This window comes from Eriocheir sinensis, chromosome 15 (genome assembly GCF_024679095.1).
Source record: "Eriocheir sinensis breed Jianghai 21 chromosome 15, ASM2467909v1, whole genome shotgun sequence".
NCBI classification, from domain to species: domain Eukaryota; kingdom Metazoa; phylum Arthropoda; class Malacostraca; order Decapoda; family Varunidae; genus Eriocheir; species Eriocheir sinensis.
The window spans coordinates 6,950,145-6,963,703 of record NC_066523.1 but is presented as its reverse complement, the minus strand read 5'-3'; the positions used below and the strand labels follow the sequence as shown (position 1 = coordinate 6,963,703).

Below are 13,559 nucleotides of genomic sequence, written 5' to 3'. Positions count from 1 at the left end.
GGAGAGAGAAGAGAAAGAGGATAAATGGTAAAAGGAAAAGGGAGAGGAGAGGAGAGGAGGAGGAGGGTAAATGGACCTGGGAGACAAAAGTAAGTAAGAAGAAAAGGAAAAAAAAGGAATAAGGAAAGAAGGAAAATAGAAAGAAGGAAAAGGAGTGATTATGAAAAGCAGAATACTATAAGAAAAAGATAAATTATGAGAAGTAAAATAATATGAATAAAATAATATGAACACACACACACACACACACACACACACACACACACGCACACACACACACAAACTCCCCCATCCCCCACCCACACCCACACCCGCATTTTCAAACCAGCAAAATATCTTTCATATACTACAATTCTATTTTTTTTTATAACGTCATTACTATCGTTATTACTGTTATTATTATTATTATTATTACTCTTTTTGCACTCTTTCACATCCGCCTCGCAACCCCCACCCCCACCCCCTACCCCCCCACCTGCAACACTTTCAAACACGCGAAGGTGCAACACAGTATTGACCGAGGCTCTGAAGAACGTGCCAGGAGGAGGAGGAGGAGGAAGGAAGAAAGGAAGGTATAAGGAAGAAAGGAAGATAGAAGGAAGAAGGAAGAGGAAGGAAGGAAGGAAGAAGGAACGCAAAATGGAAGGAAGGAAGAAGGGAAGAAAGAAAGGAAGGAAAGGAAGGAAAGGAAGGAAAGAAAGGAATGAAGAAGGAAGAGAAGGCAAGAAGGAAGACTCACATACTACTTCCCTTCTCTTCCCTCTTCCTCCTCCTCCTCCTCCTCTTACTCCTCCTCCTCCTCATAGCTGTCCACCAACGTTAAGAAGGGGTAATATAAGTGTTTTTTTTCTGGTCCATGTTTATGTCTCTTGCCAGCCTCTCATTTCTCCTTTATTTATTACGTCTGCTGTTGTTCTTTTTTTACGTCTTATGAGGGGGAAGGGAAGGGGGGTTATTGGGGGCGGGGAGGGGGGTGGAGGGGGGAGGGCAGAAGTTATGGATATATAGACTTTTATATGTGTGTGTGTGTGTGTGTAGGTGGGTGGTTTAAAGCAGTACCAGGATTATGGCTTTTTTATGGTTATTAGGGAGACTGCTGCTATTACTACTACTACTACTACTACTACTACTACTATTACTACTACTACTACTACTACTACTACTACTATGCCACGCCGTGTTATGTAATTCTTTAGCTCATTTATTTATTTTCAACGGCATATACCAATCCTGCTTTTTAATTTACTAGTTTGTCTGTTTGTCTCTTTGTTTTTCTTTCTTTTCGTTCTTATCTTTTTTTATGTTTTTCTTCCTTCTCTTTCTTTCATTCAGTCTTTCTTTCTTTCTTCTTTGTCTTTCTTTCTTTTATTCTTTCTCTTTTTGTTTGTTTGTTTGTTTGTTTCTATCTGTTTGTCTTTCTTTCTTATTTTTCATTCTTTCTTTTATTCTCCTTTCTCTCTTTGTTTGCCTGTTTGTTTGTTTCTATCTGTTTGTCTTTCTTTCTTCCTTCTTTGTCTTCCTTTCTTTTATTCTTTCTCTCTTTGTTTGCTTGTTTGTTTGTTTCTATGTTTGTCTTTCTTTCTTTTATATATTTGTTTTGCGGTTGACATAACAAAAACTACGACAACAACTACAACTACCACTACTACTACTACCACTACTACTACTACTACAACTACTACTACTACTACTACTACCATCATCACCACGGCCTTCATCACACAACCTCGAATCCTCCCCCCCCCACCACCCCGCCCCTCACCTTTCCATACATCCTTCATCCCAGCGCCCCCTCGCGGTAAATATTTGCACTCCGTTGCCTATAAGAAGCCTAGTGACTCACCATCCGTCGAAGGGGAGTGTGTCGCGCCCTCACCATCACCCTCACTATCAGCATCACTATCACTATATCTGTCACAGTCATATCTTGTCATATTTAGCGTTTCTTTCACTAATATTAATGTTATTTTAGTCATTCTCATCGTCACCATCATCATCACTATCGTTACTGCACCTATCACCATCACAATTTGTCATAATAACGAGATTCTTTCACTAATATTAGCGTTTTCTTTAGTCTCTCTTATTGTTCTCATCATCATTATCATCATCACTATACATACACAGTTGCTTTCACTATCACTGGTCTGTTTGTTATGTGCTGGTCTCTCTGTCACCATCCCTGATCTAGCTTTCCCTTGAAGTCACTATCATTTTTTACACCTGTCGTTTACCTTGCATATGTACTACTCACTATCAGCTTGCAATTGTCATCACTATCGTCATTATTATCATGTTATTATTTGATATCTACTACTACTACTATTACTGTCACTATCACTCACCACCATTACCATCAATCTCATTTTCATCACTATCAACTATCACCACCATTACCATCAGCAGCAAAACAATCACCATTACTAACTCCACCATCACCATTAACTATCACCACCACCACCATCACCATCGCAAACCCAGCCACCCATCACTACCAGCCTAAATTTTAACCCTTCAGCTCCCATATCATCATCGCCATCAGCCAGTCATTAGCCTCATCATCAAAGTAGTTATGGGCAGTTTGTCAAGTTCTCAGCTCGTCTTATAGTCATTCAGATAATCTACTTCTTCATAAACGTCTGAATCGGTGAATATATTAATGAAGAAAACAAATGAACATCAATAGCAAATAAATATGGCCCTCCAAAATGAACCTCTGAATCGATAAATAAATAGAAAAACGAATGAGATGAACAAAGACACTGAAAAAACGATGAATGAAAATACCCAATAAAAAAAACCCTGCATAGTAAACGTCAGAATCGATGAATATATGAATTAATAAAACAGATGAATAGAAATACCGGAGGAAAAAAATCACAATACCGAATTACTATTATTTTGGGTGGTATCATTTTTTTTTATCATTTTATCAATTTCATCTGTTACTTTTTTTACTTTTATTTTTATACCAACTTAATTTTTACCTTTTTCTTTTAATATTTTCTTTTGCATCACTCCATTCTGACACAACCTCATTCTCCTCCTCCTCCTCATTCATTCATTCATTTCTGGTCAATATTCTCATTCTTGTTATTAGACTACAAACTCACTGACCTCTATAACTCACTCTCTGCTAAATGAACAGTCCACAACGTTCATTTTAGCCAATATTCTAGTTTTCATTATCCCATTTAATTTATCTTGTTATCAAAATCGACAACCGTTCTATAACTGTCTCCATGAAGTGTTTAATCACCAACATAAAGGATCTGAATATATTAATAAACGCTTGAAGTGGAATTGGCAGCAAAAATAAACAGCCGCCAGTATTTAATTGTCTCGTCATGTTAGCGTGGAGTGGAAGGGACGAAATATAATGTTTTAGTCGATATGAGTGTTGTTGTTATGAGAGATATGGCGAGAGATTGTATTTAACGATATGAACTGCTATATTTGTGTGTGTGTGTGTGTGTGTGTGTGTGTGTGTGTGTGTGTGTGTGTGTGTGTGTGTGTGTGTGTGTGTGTGTGTGTGTGTGTGTGTGTGTGTGTGTGTGTGTTATTGGCTGTGTAATTTATCATATTTATTCAAAACCTGCAAATTTATGTATTGTTTATATTCTCCACCAGAGCAAACATCAAACACTTTAGGTTAAAAATATCACCATCACTATCACCACAACCACCATCACCACCACCACCACCACTATCATTACCACATAAACTACAGTGGATATTGACAATTCTAAAGGAGAGAGAGAGAGAGAGAGAGAGAGAGAGAGAGAGAGTGAGGCAATAAACGGTGTGAGGTTGTATTTTATTCCCCGTATCCTTTTTCCGTCCGGCCATCCATACCTGTCCACGCACACACACACACACACACACACACACACACACACACACACACACACACACACACACACACACACACAAGAAAAATATAGCGAAAGAAACTAACCTCACGAACTATGCATCACCACCTTCACCACCATCATCACCACCATACTCACAATCATCACCACCATAAGAGTATCACCATCCTTACCCCTATATCACCAACCACCATCACCACCACCATTCCTATTACCAGTATCACCACCATCAACACCATTTACACTACTCCCCACACACACTATCACCACCACCATCACACAGTCACCACCACTATCATCACCACCAACAACTCAACCACCACCACCACCACCACCATTGAGCACCACACAATCGTACCACCACCACCACCACCACCGTCACCATGGAGACTCTTCCCCTCGTCACCATGGCAACAGGTAATAAAAGCTGCACCTGATACCTTTTGGTCGTGATTTTCAGGTGTTCATACGAGCTAGGGGGGTGAGAGAGAGAGAGAGAGAGAGAGAGAGAGAGAGAGAGAGAGAGAGAGAGAGAGAGAGAGAGAGAGTGTAGGGGAGGGGAGAGGAGAAGATGGTGAGAGAGGTATAAGGGCAAAAAAGATGAAGAGAGGGAGAGGGGAGGATGGAGAGGCTGGACTGGAAGTTAATTTGATGGGGGATGTGAGTGAGAAGGTGTGATTGAGAAGATGGGGTGTTGGAGAGGAGGTTAAGGAGGAGGTAGAAGGGAGAGGAGATGTATGTGAAGGGGTGAATGGTGGAGGAAGGGAGGAAAGGGAGGTTAATGTGAGGGGTGATGTGTAAAGGTGTGATTTTGAAGGATGGGATGTTGGAGAGGACGTGAAGGGGAAAGGGGAGAGGGGAGAATGAGATGTATGAGAAGGGAGGTAAGGAGGAGGAGAAGGAGGAGGGAGTAGATTCAGGGGGAGATTATGAAAAAGTGTAGCTGCTGTGTGTACGTGAATGTATGTGTGTGTACGTGGGGAGGTGTAGCGTGTGTACCTGTGTGTATATAGAAGTAATGGGGATGTGTACGTGTGTGTGTGTGTGGGTGGGGGTGTGGGTGGGGGGGGGGGGGAGTGGCAGACGGGAGGAAGAGGTATACAGATGTTGTGTTTACTGAAGATAAGAAAAGAACAGAGAAAATACTTGTTATCGCCGCGGCATTGTGAAAAACGTTGTAATGAGAAGAGGAAAGTCAGGAGGTGAATAACAACAGGATATGAAACGTTATTTATTAAAAAGCCAAAGGTGGGGGAGGGAAAGGTGATTAAGAACGGGGAACAAAGAAAGGAGGAGAAATATGTGTGGAGAAATAAAATGTGGAGGAGGAAAAACTATTAGCTGAGTGATTTTTATGATGTGAGAAATGTATTAGTATTTGTAAGGGCAGTGTATTGCTTGTTGAACCTAAAAGACTCTTGTTATTATTATTATTATTATTATTATTATTATTATTATTATTATTATTATTATTATTATCATTATTATTATTATTATTATCATTACTATTATTATTTATCACCACCATCTCATCACTACTTCCTTAATTAAACTGGTGATTCTTGGATGATGGAAATGATGATGGAGATGATGAGGGATGGGAAGCAACATTCGATAAGGGCTAATTTCCCATTAATTAAGGTAAGATTAGAACGAAGATCCTCGCTGATGAAGGAGAAGGAGGAGGAGGAAGAAAAGGCAAAACAAAATGATGATGACGAGGAAGAATACCAGGAATGAAGGATACCAATCTCTCTCTCTCTCTCTCTCTCTCTCTCTCCCCGTCATTCTTCTCTTCGTCGTGTTCTTCATTTTCACTCACTCGACTCCTCCTCCTCCTCCTCTTTTTTCCCTTCCTCCTTCCCTCTCTCCCTCACTTCTTCCCCACTTCCTCCCTCCCTTTCTCATTCCGAGGCGATGAAGACGGAGGAGGCGTAGAAGGAGGCGACGCAGAAGTGGGTTGAGAGTACAAGACGGATGGCTGCGTCCTTCACGTAATGGACGACCTGACGAGGGGAGGACTTGAGGTGGGACTTAACGCCTCTTGAAAGACTCTCCTCGCCGCCCGCCCTCACGCCCGCTACCCGCCCTCTCCCCGCCCGCCTGTGTTGGTTCGTTCGCTTCGTTCACTCTTTCCGTTTCCTTTTTCCTGGTTTTCTTGGGGTTTTATTTCCTCTTTTGTTTTCTCTCTCTCTCTCTCTCTCTCTCTCTCTCTCTCTCTCTCTCTCTCTCTCTCTCTCTTATTTTCTTTTCTCTCTCGATTCTCCTTATCTTTCATTTCCTTTCCTCTATCCTTAGTTTCTATTCTATTATCTTCCATTCTTTCCTCATCTCTTGTCTTCCTTTCATTCTCCTCTATGGTCTATTTTCATCTCTTCTCTATTTCCTCTCTCTCCTTTCCTTTCTTTCTTTTCTCTCATATCGTTTCTTCTCTAAGCTTCTCTTTTCTCTATTCTTTTTCCTCTCCTCTTCTTTATTTTCTGCTTTCTTTTCCTTTCTTCTTAGCTTCTCTCCGCTCCTTTCCTATGCTCTCCATTTCTCTAATTCCTTTCCTCTAATATATCTCTCCAATACTTTTTTTTTACAACTCTCTCCCTTCCAGTTCAATCATTTCCTCCTCACCTTTTCTCACTTTTCTTTATTTTTTCCTTTTCCTTTTCCCACTCTTTTTCACCTGATAAGTAATTCCTCTTTTGGCTTCTGATCCTTTTCTCTCCTTTGATTTTTTTCCTCTCTTCTTTCTCTTTCACTTTTTCTCTCTCTTTTCTATCCTTCTAATTCCTCGTCCTTGTCCATTTCTCATCCTCATCCTCATTCTTTACCTTTTGCAAGACCAATTTCCTCAACTCCTTTTTCTTCTTCGTCTTCTTCCTTCTCCTTCCTCTCCTTCTTTACAGCCTCCTCCTTTCTCTACGTTCCTTTCTCTTCAAATTCCCTCTGTCACTTTCGTTCTTGTTTCTCGTCTCTAGTTTTTGTCTTCCCTCTTCTCTTTCTCTTTCTTGTCCTCTCTTCCTCAGCTCTCCGTTTCCTTGGCCTTCCCTCTTACTTACTTCTTTCTTTCTTATTCCAGTCTTCGTCCCCTTCCCTCGCTTTCCATCCCCGTCACCAAATAGCCTTTTACATGGATGACTAAGTTGCAATTATGGGCGAGGACAAAAGATGGAAAAGGTGGGGAGGGGAAAGAAGTGTGTGGATGGGGATAGCGGTGGAAGGGAGATGGATGGGAAGGGTAAAGGTGGGGGAGGACTAGAGGAGGAGAAAGAAAGGGGTGGTGAGGGGAAAAGGGAAGGTTATGGAGGGGACGGGAAGGGTTGGGAGGGGAAAGCGAAGGGTAGGGAGGGAGAGAGAAGATTGAAAAGGTGGATGGGAGAGTGAAAATGGAAGAAGGGAAGAGAAATGGAAGAGTAGGGAAGGGAAATAGAAGGTGGGGAGGGGAAATGGAGGATGGGAAGGAGATGCAAAAGAAGGGAAGGGGAAATTGAAAGGTAAGGAGGGAAAATGGAAGGAGGGAAGAGAAATGGAAGAATAGGGAAGGGAAATAGGAGGGTAGGAAGGGGAAATGGAAGAATAGGGAGAAAGATGGAAATAAAAAAAAGACGAAGAAAATAATAAACGAGGGAACAGAATTAAGAAAGGGAGGGAAAGATGAAACAAGATGGGAAGGAAGACAAATAAAAAGGAAAGAAAGGAAATTGATAACAACGAATGGAAGAGATAAAAAAATACAGAAAGGAAAGAAAGAATAAAAAAGCAATGAAATGGGGAAAAAAGGAAATGAAAATAAGTGAACAGAACAAAGGAGACAGAAGTAGGAAAAATCACACCAAAATAAGAAAAAAAATAAGGAAAAACAAGGAGAAAAAACAGGGCAGGAAGGAAAGAAAGGTGGGGGTGAGGGGAAGAAATGAATGATGAAAGACATGTTCAGGAAATTATGAAAGAACGGAAATGGGATAAAGTAGGAAAAATGGGAAAACAGAGGATGGGACAGGAAGGAAAAGAAGAGGGAGGAGGAGGAGGAGGAGGAAAAAGAAAGACGAGTAGAGAATATAAGAGAGAGGAAAAGAGACGATAAGAAGGGAGGATAAAGGATAGAAAAGGACATGTGACGAAAGAAAAAGATGACCTGAAAAGGAGAGAAGAGAAAACAAAGGGATGAAGTAGAGAGAAGAAGAGAAGAGGAAAAAAACAGGAAAAGAGGGGAGAAAAAGCGAGTAGGAAAGATATTGAACGAGGACATAAGAGAAAAATTGAGAGAAGAGAAGAGGAAAGAAGAGGAAACAAGACGGAAGAAAAGAGAGAAGAGACGAACTAAAAGGAGGTAATGATATAAGAGAGAGAGAGAGGAGAGAGAGAGAAAGGAGAGAGGAGAGAGAGAGAGAGAGAGAGAGAGAGAGAGAGAGAGAGAGAGAGAGAGAGAGAGAGAGAGAGAGAGAGAGAGAGAGAGAGAGAGAGAGAGAGAGAGAGAGAGAGAGAGAGAGAGAGAGAGAGAGAGAGATAGCGAGAGAGAGAGTGCGAGAGAGAGAGATCCTGCGACAGAATTTTCCTCTTTGAGACTTGTTATCGGTTTCCATTTTCTTCTTAACTCAATCCACTTTACTTTTTTTTTCTTTTTCTTTCTTTTTCTTTCAAGTCATTAGAACCGCGTCTCATTAGCAACTTTGGCTTAATGAGCTGGTGTGTGTGTGTGTGTGTGTGTGTGTGTGTGTGTGTGTTACATAGGTAGAGAGAGAGAGAGAGAGAGAGAGAGAGAGAGAGAGAGAGAGAGAGAGAGAGAGAGAGGAGGATGGAGGCAAGATAATCACAAAGCCCAACATACAATTATCTTATTTTATTTTTTATCTTATTCGATTTTATTTTTATTTTATTATTTTTCTTCCTTTCCTCTGTGTTTCTGCGCCACACAGGTAAACGGACACCAATTAGCGATACCTTTAAAACTGGAAGGGCAGGTAAACTATCCGATACGTGTGTGTGTGTGTGTGTGTGTGTGTGTGTGTGTGTGTGTGTGTGTGTGTGTGTGTGTGTGTGTGTGTGTGTGTGTGTGTGACGTCGTGCCATCAAATAAAACAGCAAATTGAAAGCGAGATAAAACAGATCACTGATGGTACAAATTGATACTGTCAGCGATGGGTTAATTTTGGGTTTGAATATATGTGACTTTTATTTCTGGCCGAGCGACTCCTCTCTCCTCTCTCCTTCTCTTATTTCCCTTCTGTCTTTTCCACTTTTTGCCATTTCCTTTACTCCTTCCCTCTTTTTCTCTTTTTTTACCGGTAATTTCCCTATTTTCTTCAGCTTTTTTTCTCTTCTACTTTCTATTTTCTCCTTTCCCTTTCCCCATTTCATTTTCTCCTTTTATTTCTTTAACCCTTTTCCTCTTGTGCTTTCTTGTTTTCCTCTTTTTCTACTTTCCTTTTCCCATATTATTTTATATTTTCCCATTTTCCTCTTCTCCCTCTCTCTATTTTCTTTTATATTTTCCCCTCTACCATTTTCCAACTTCCTAGAGGTTAGGCCGAAAAAAAAAAAATCTTTTTTCTCTAAATAGTGTTTGGACACGTCTAATTTTGGGTTCGATTAGTTAAGCTTTCAATGTCTCTTTTATTCAGACCGAGTGACTAGGAATAATTATCTTTCCTCTAAATTTGTAGTTAGGACTAATCTAATTATGGCTTGGGTTAGTTTAGGTTCGAATGGAAAAGGAGGGATGGGAACGGAGGAGAAGTGAAGGGAAGTGAAGTGAAGGTTTGGTAATAGAAGGGAAGGGAAGGACAAGAAAGGGAAGGAATGGTTTTCTGACTGAGTGACTGAGAGAATACGTAATTTTTCTATTCTAAATTAAAAAAGTGAAGTGAAGGTTTGGTAATAGAAGGGAAGGGAAGGCCAAGAATGGAAGGAACGGTTTGAGTGGCTGCGAGAATATGTAACCTTTCTATGCTAAATTAACAGGAACCTTCTCTTAATTTAACTGCCAGAATAGTCTTTAATTTACCTCCTCAAAAACGATGGTACGTAACTTTTCCATCCTAAATTAACAGGAACCTTCTCTTAATTTAACTGCCAGAATAGTCTTTAATTTACCTCCTCAAAAACGATGGTACGGAGCTTTTCCATTCTAAATTAACAGGAACCTTCTTTTCATTCAACAGCCAGAATAGTCTTTAATTTACCTCCTCAAAAACGATGGAAGCGAACGGAAGAAAAAAGGAGAGGGTATAAATAGGAATGATGGAACAAAAGAAGGAAAAGAAACGCACGAAGGAAAAGAGGCGGGAACGAATTAAAAGTCCTGTAATTTGTGTGTGGGTAGATCGGTTTGTACTCTACGATTTCAGGACGATACACATAGACACTCGGAAATTCAAGGTTTATTCTTATTTTCTTTTAAGATTACTTTTTTTTTGTAAGGAGACCGGTCAAGGGCAAACCAAAAAAAATAGAGAGAACAAAGACACCAATAGATTCACGGATTATTTTGATCTTCTTTTAGGATTACTTACTTATTTATATATATTTTTGAAAGGAGAACGGTCAAGGGGGAACCAAACAAAATAGAGAGAACAAAGACACCAATAGATTCACGGATTATTTTGATCTTCTTTTAGGATTACTTACTTATTTATATATATTTTTGAAAGGAGAACGGTCAAGGGGGAACCGAACAAAAATAGAGAGGACGGAGAACACTACTTACTGTCTGGCTGCTTCTACAAATAAATAAAAGATGAAACAGCTGTGAGACGGAGTTACCAATTCAAGAAAGACATGAAGCTTTAAAGAGGAAATTTCAGAGCTTAAGACAAAGAAGAAAATCCTGGAAATGAAACGTAACTTACTACAGTGCTCCAAAGTTTCCTTAATAACAACATAAAAAAAAAAAAAAAAATCCTTCCTCCGCCCACACTTCATCGATCCATACAAAGAAAAACAAACATACCAAAAAAGCGTATCATTATTCTTGTTCGTTTATTTCCTTTTAAGTTTCAGCGTTGCGTTTCTTCTTCTAAGTAATTGGTGGAGTTAAGTCTTTCCAGCTGTCAGAAGGAGTTAGTTATCAATTTTAGGAAGAGAGGAAGGTTGAAGGTGGATGACTTCAGAGCTTCTACGAAAAATAAAATACTAGGAATCCCAGGTATCATAATCCTGTGTAACGAAACTCCATAAACATAAATAAATAGATAAATGAAAATAAGAATGAAAATTAATGAATCCTCCCTTCACTCCCATTCTAATTATCTATACATTAGTAAACAAAACAAAAAGCCTAACTACATTCTTGGTTGTTTTTTTCTCCCATCCCTCCCTTCTTCCGCATCTTCTTCCCTCCCCTTATCTGCCCTACCTCCCCCTTTCCCCTTTTTTCCTTCTCTCCCTCCTTCTTCCCCATGTCTCTTCCTCCCTTACACTCCCTCCCTTCATCCACCCTTAACTCTCTCCCTCTCCCTTCCATCCTCCCTTTCTTTCTCCCTTTCCTTCTCTTAAGTTTCAGCAATGTGTTTCTTATATGGAACTGGAGGAGCAAAGTTTCTAGCTTAAGAGAATATGATTGATGAGCTTCTACGAAAACAAAATATTCCAAAATTAAACGTATGTCATTCCAGTGCTCCAAAACTCCCTAAAAATTAATAAGTAAATAAATAAACAGGACAAAAAGAATATCTGTCATAGTCATTTCTTTCTAATTAAGTTTCACAGATCATTAAACTTCTACGGAATCGGAAGGGTAAAGTTTCTGGCAAGTTTCGTATTGACCACGTTCGGAGAAGCCGCATCTTTCTCAAGTGTCTGCGTGACTAGCATTTCCCTGAACCACCTCTGTCCGTGGGTGACGCGCTGTTCGTGGCTCGTAAACTAACCACGTAATACTCTTCTAATAAGTCTCAATGTATTTACCGGCAAAAAGTACTGTAAGGGACAATACTTTGACTAATCTATCCTGAATTAACCAACCAACTAACTAGCCTAACCTAACTTGACCAAAACTTCGATACAACAGACTTTATCTAACCTCAACTAACTACCTAACCTAACCTAACCTGATCAAACCTAACCTAACTTAACCAAACTTGACCAAAACTTCGATACAAGACTTTATCTAACCTCAACTAACTACCTAACCTAACCTAACCTGACCAAACCTAACCTAACTTAACCAAACTTGACCAAAACTTCGATGCACACAGACTTAATCTTCCCTCAACTAACTACCTAACCTAACCTAACCTGACCAAACCTAACCTAACTTAACCAAACTTGATCAAAACTTCGATGCACCAGACTTAATCTTCCCTCAACTAACTACCTAACCTAACCTAACCTGACCAAACCTAACCTAACTTAACCAAACTTGACCAAAACTTCGATGCACACAGACTTAATCTTCCCTCAACTAACCACCTAACCTAACCTAACCTGACCAAACCTAACCTAACTTAACCAAACTTGATCAAAACTTCGATGCACCAGACTTAATCTTCCCTCAACTAACTACCTAACCTAACCTAACCTAACCTGACCAAACCTAACCTAACTTAACCAAACTTGACCAAAACTTCGATGCACACAGACTTAATCTAACCTCAGCTAACTACCTAACCTAACCTAACCTAACCTACACTTCAGGAGTATAAGGAGAGGCGTGACTAGAGTGAACAACGTAACAGAATTTATACAGAGACCTCCTCACCACCGCCCTTGTGTCACGTGTCTTTTGCTCTCTCTTCTTCAACACCAGCGACATAGAAAAAGAAAGGAAAAAGGAAGCGTAGAGCGAATAGAAGGTGAATATAAAAGAAATGAGGAAGCGGAGGAGGAATGAAGGAAAACACGTAGAGGAGAAATGAAAAAAAAAAGCTAGGAAGAAAAATGAGAGGACGAGAACAAGGAATAAAAAAGGGAGATGATGAAGAGGAAAAGGAAGAAGAGGAGAATGAAGACTAGGATGAGGAAAGGAAGTAATTGAAGGAAAGTGGAATGAAAATGGAAGGAAAACAAGAAGAGGAGAAATGAAAACAAACATAAGAAGAAAACGTGAGAGAACAAGGACGACAAGGAATAAATTGAGGATGACAAGGAGGAGGAAGAGGAGGATAAAAACTACAAGGAGGAGGAAAGAGTGGAGCGAATAGAAGAGGGAAATGAAAATGTAAAGAAAACGGGAAAAGGAGTAACGAAAACCAAAAAAATAAAGGAAGAAACAGAGAACGAGAACGAACAGGATGAAAATAACAAACAAGAAGAGGAAAAGGAAGAGGAAGAAAAGGACGAAGACTAGGAGGAAAAAAAGGGAAAAAAAGAGTAGTTAGAGGAAAATAGCGTCTCTTTGAAGCTGGAAGAGGCGTTGAGGAGGAGGAGGAGTCGGACAATGAACACTTCACGAAAATGAGGACGGTAATTATTGAGAGAGAGAGAGAGAGAGAGAGAGAGAGAGAGAGAGAGAGAGAGAGAGAGAGAGAGAGAGAGAGAGAGAGAGAGAGAGAGAGAGGGGGGGGGGGGGGGGACAGTGTTGTCTTTGCTTATGAGAGTCAATATTTGATGGGTCCGAAAGGCCACGACGGGGGGAGGGGGGGGGAGAGGGGGGGGAGAGGGAGAGGGATGGAAGGGAAGGGAAGGGAGGAAAGAGGGAGGGAGTAAAGGATGATTGTAGGGAGGGAGCGTAAAAGGGGGAAGAGGTAAGGAAGAGGA

General features: G+C 40.3%; 1 protein-coding gene and 1 long non-coding RNA gene across 2 annotated transcripts in view; both read right to left on the bottom strand.

Moving 5' to 3' along the window:
* Window positions 1-13,559, bottom strand: part of LOC126998855 (guanine nucleotide-binding protein G(o) subunit alpha) — a 110,473-nt gene that overhangs the window by 80,618 nt on the left and 16,296 nt on the right. The gene's annotated exons all lie outside the window — the stretch shown is intronic.
* On the bottom strand, window positions 11,096-13,225 carry LOC126998859 (uncharacterized). Its single transcript, XR_007753042.1, has 2 exons — window positions 12,114-13,225; window positions 11,096-11,926 (listed from the first exon to the last, which is right to left on the bottom strand). It is a non-coding gene; the product is annotated as an uncharacterized LOC126998859 (long non-coding RNA).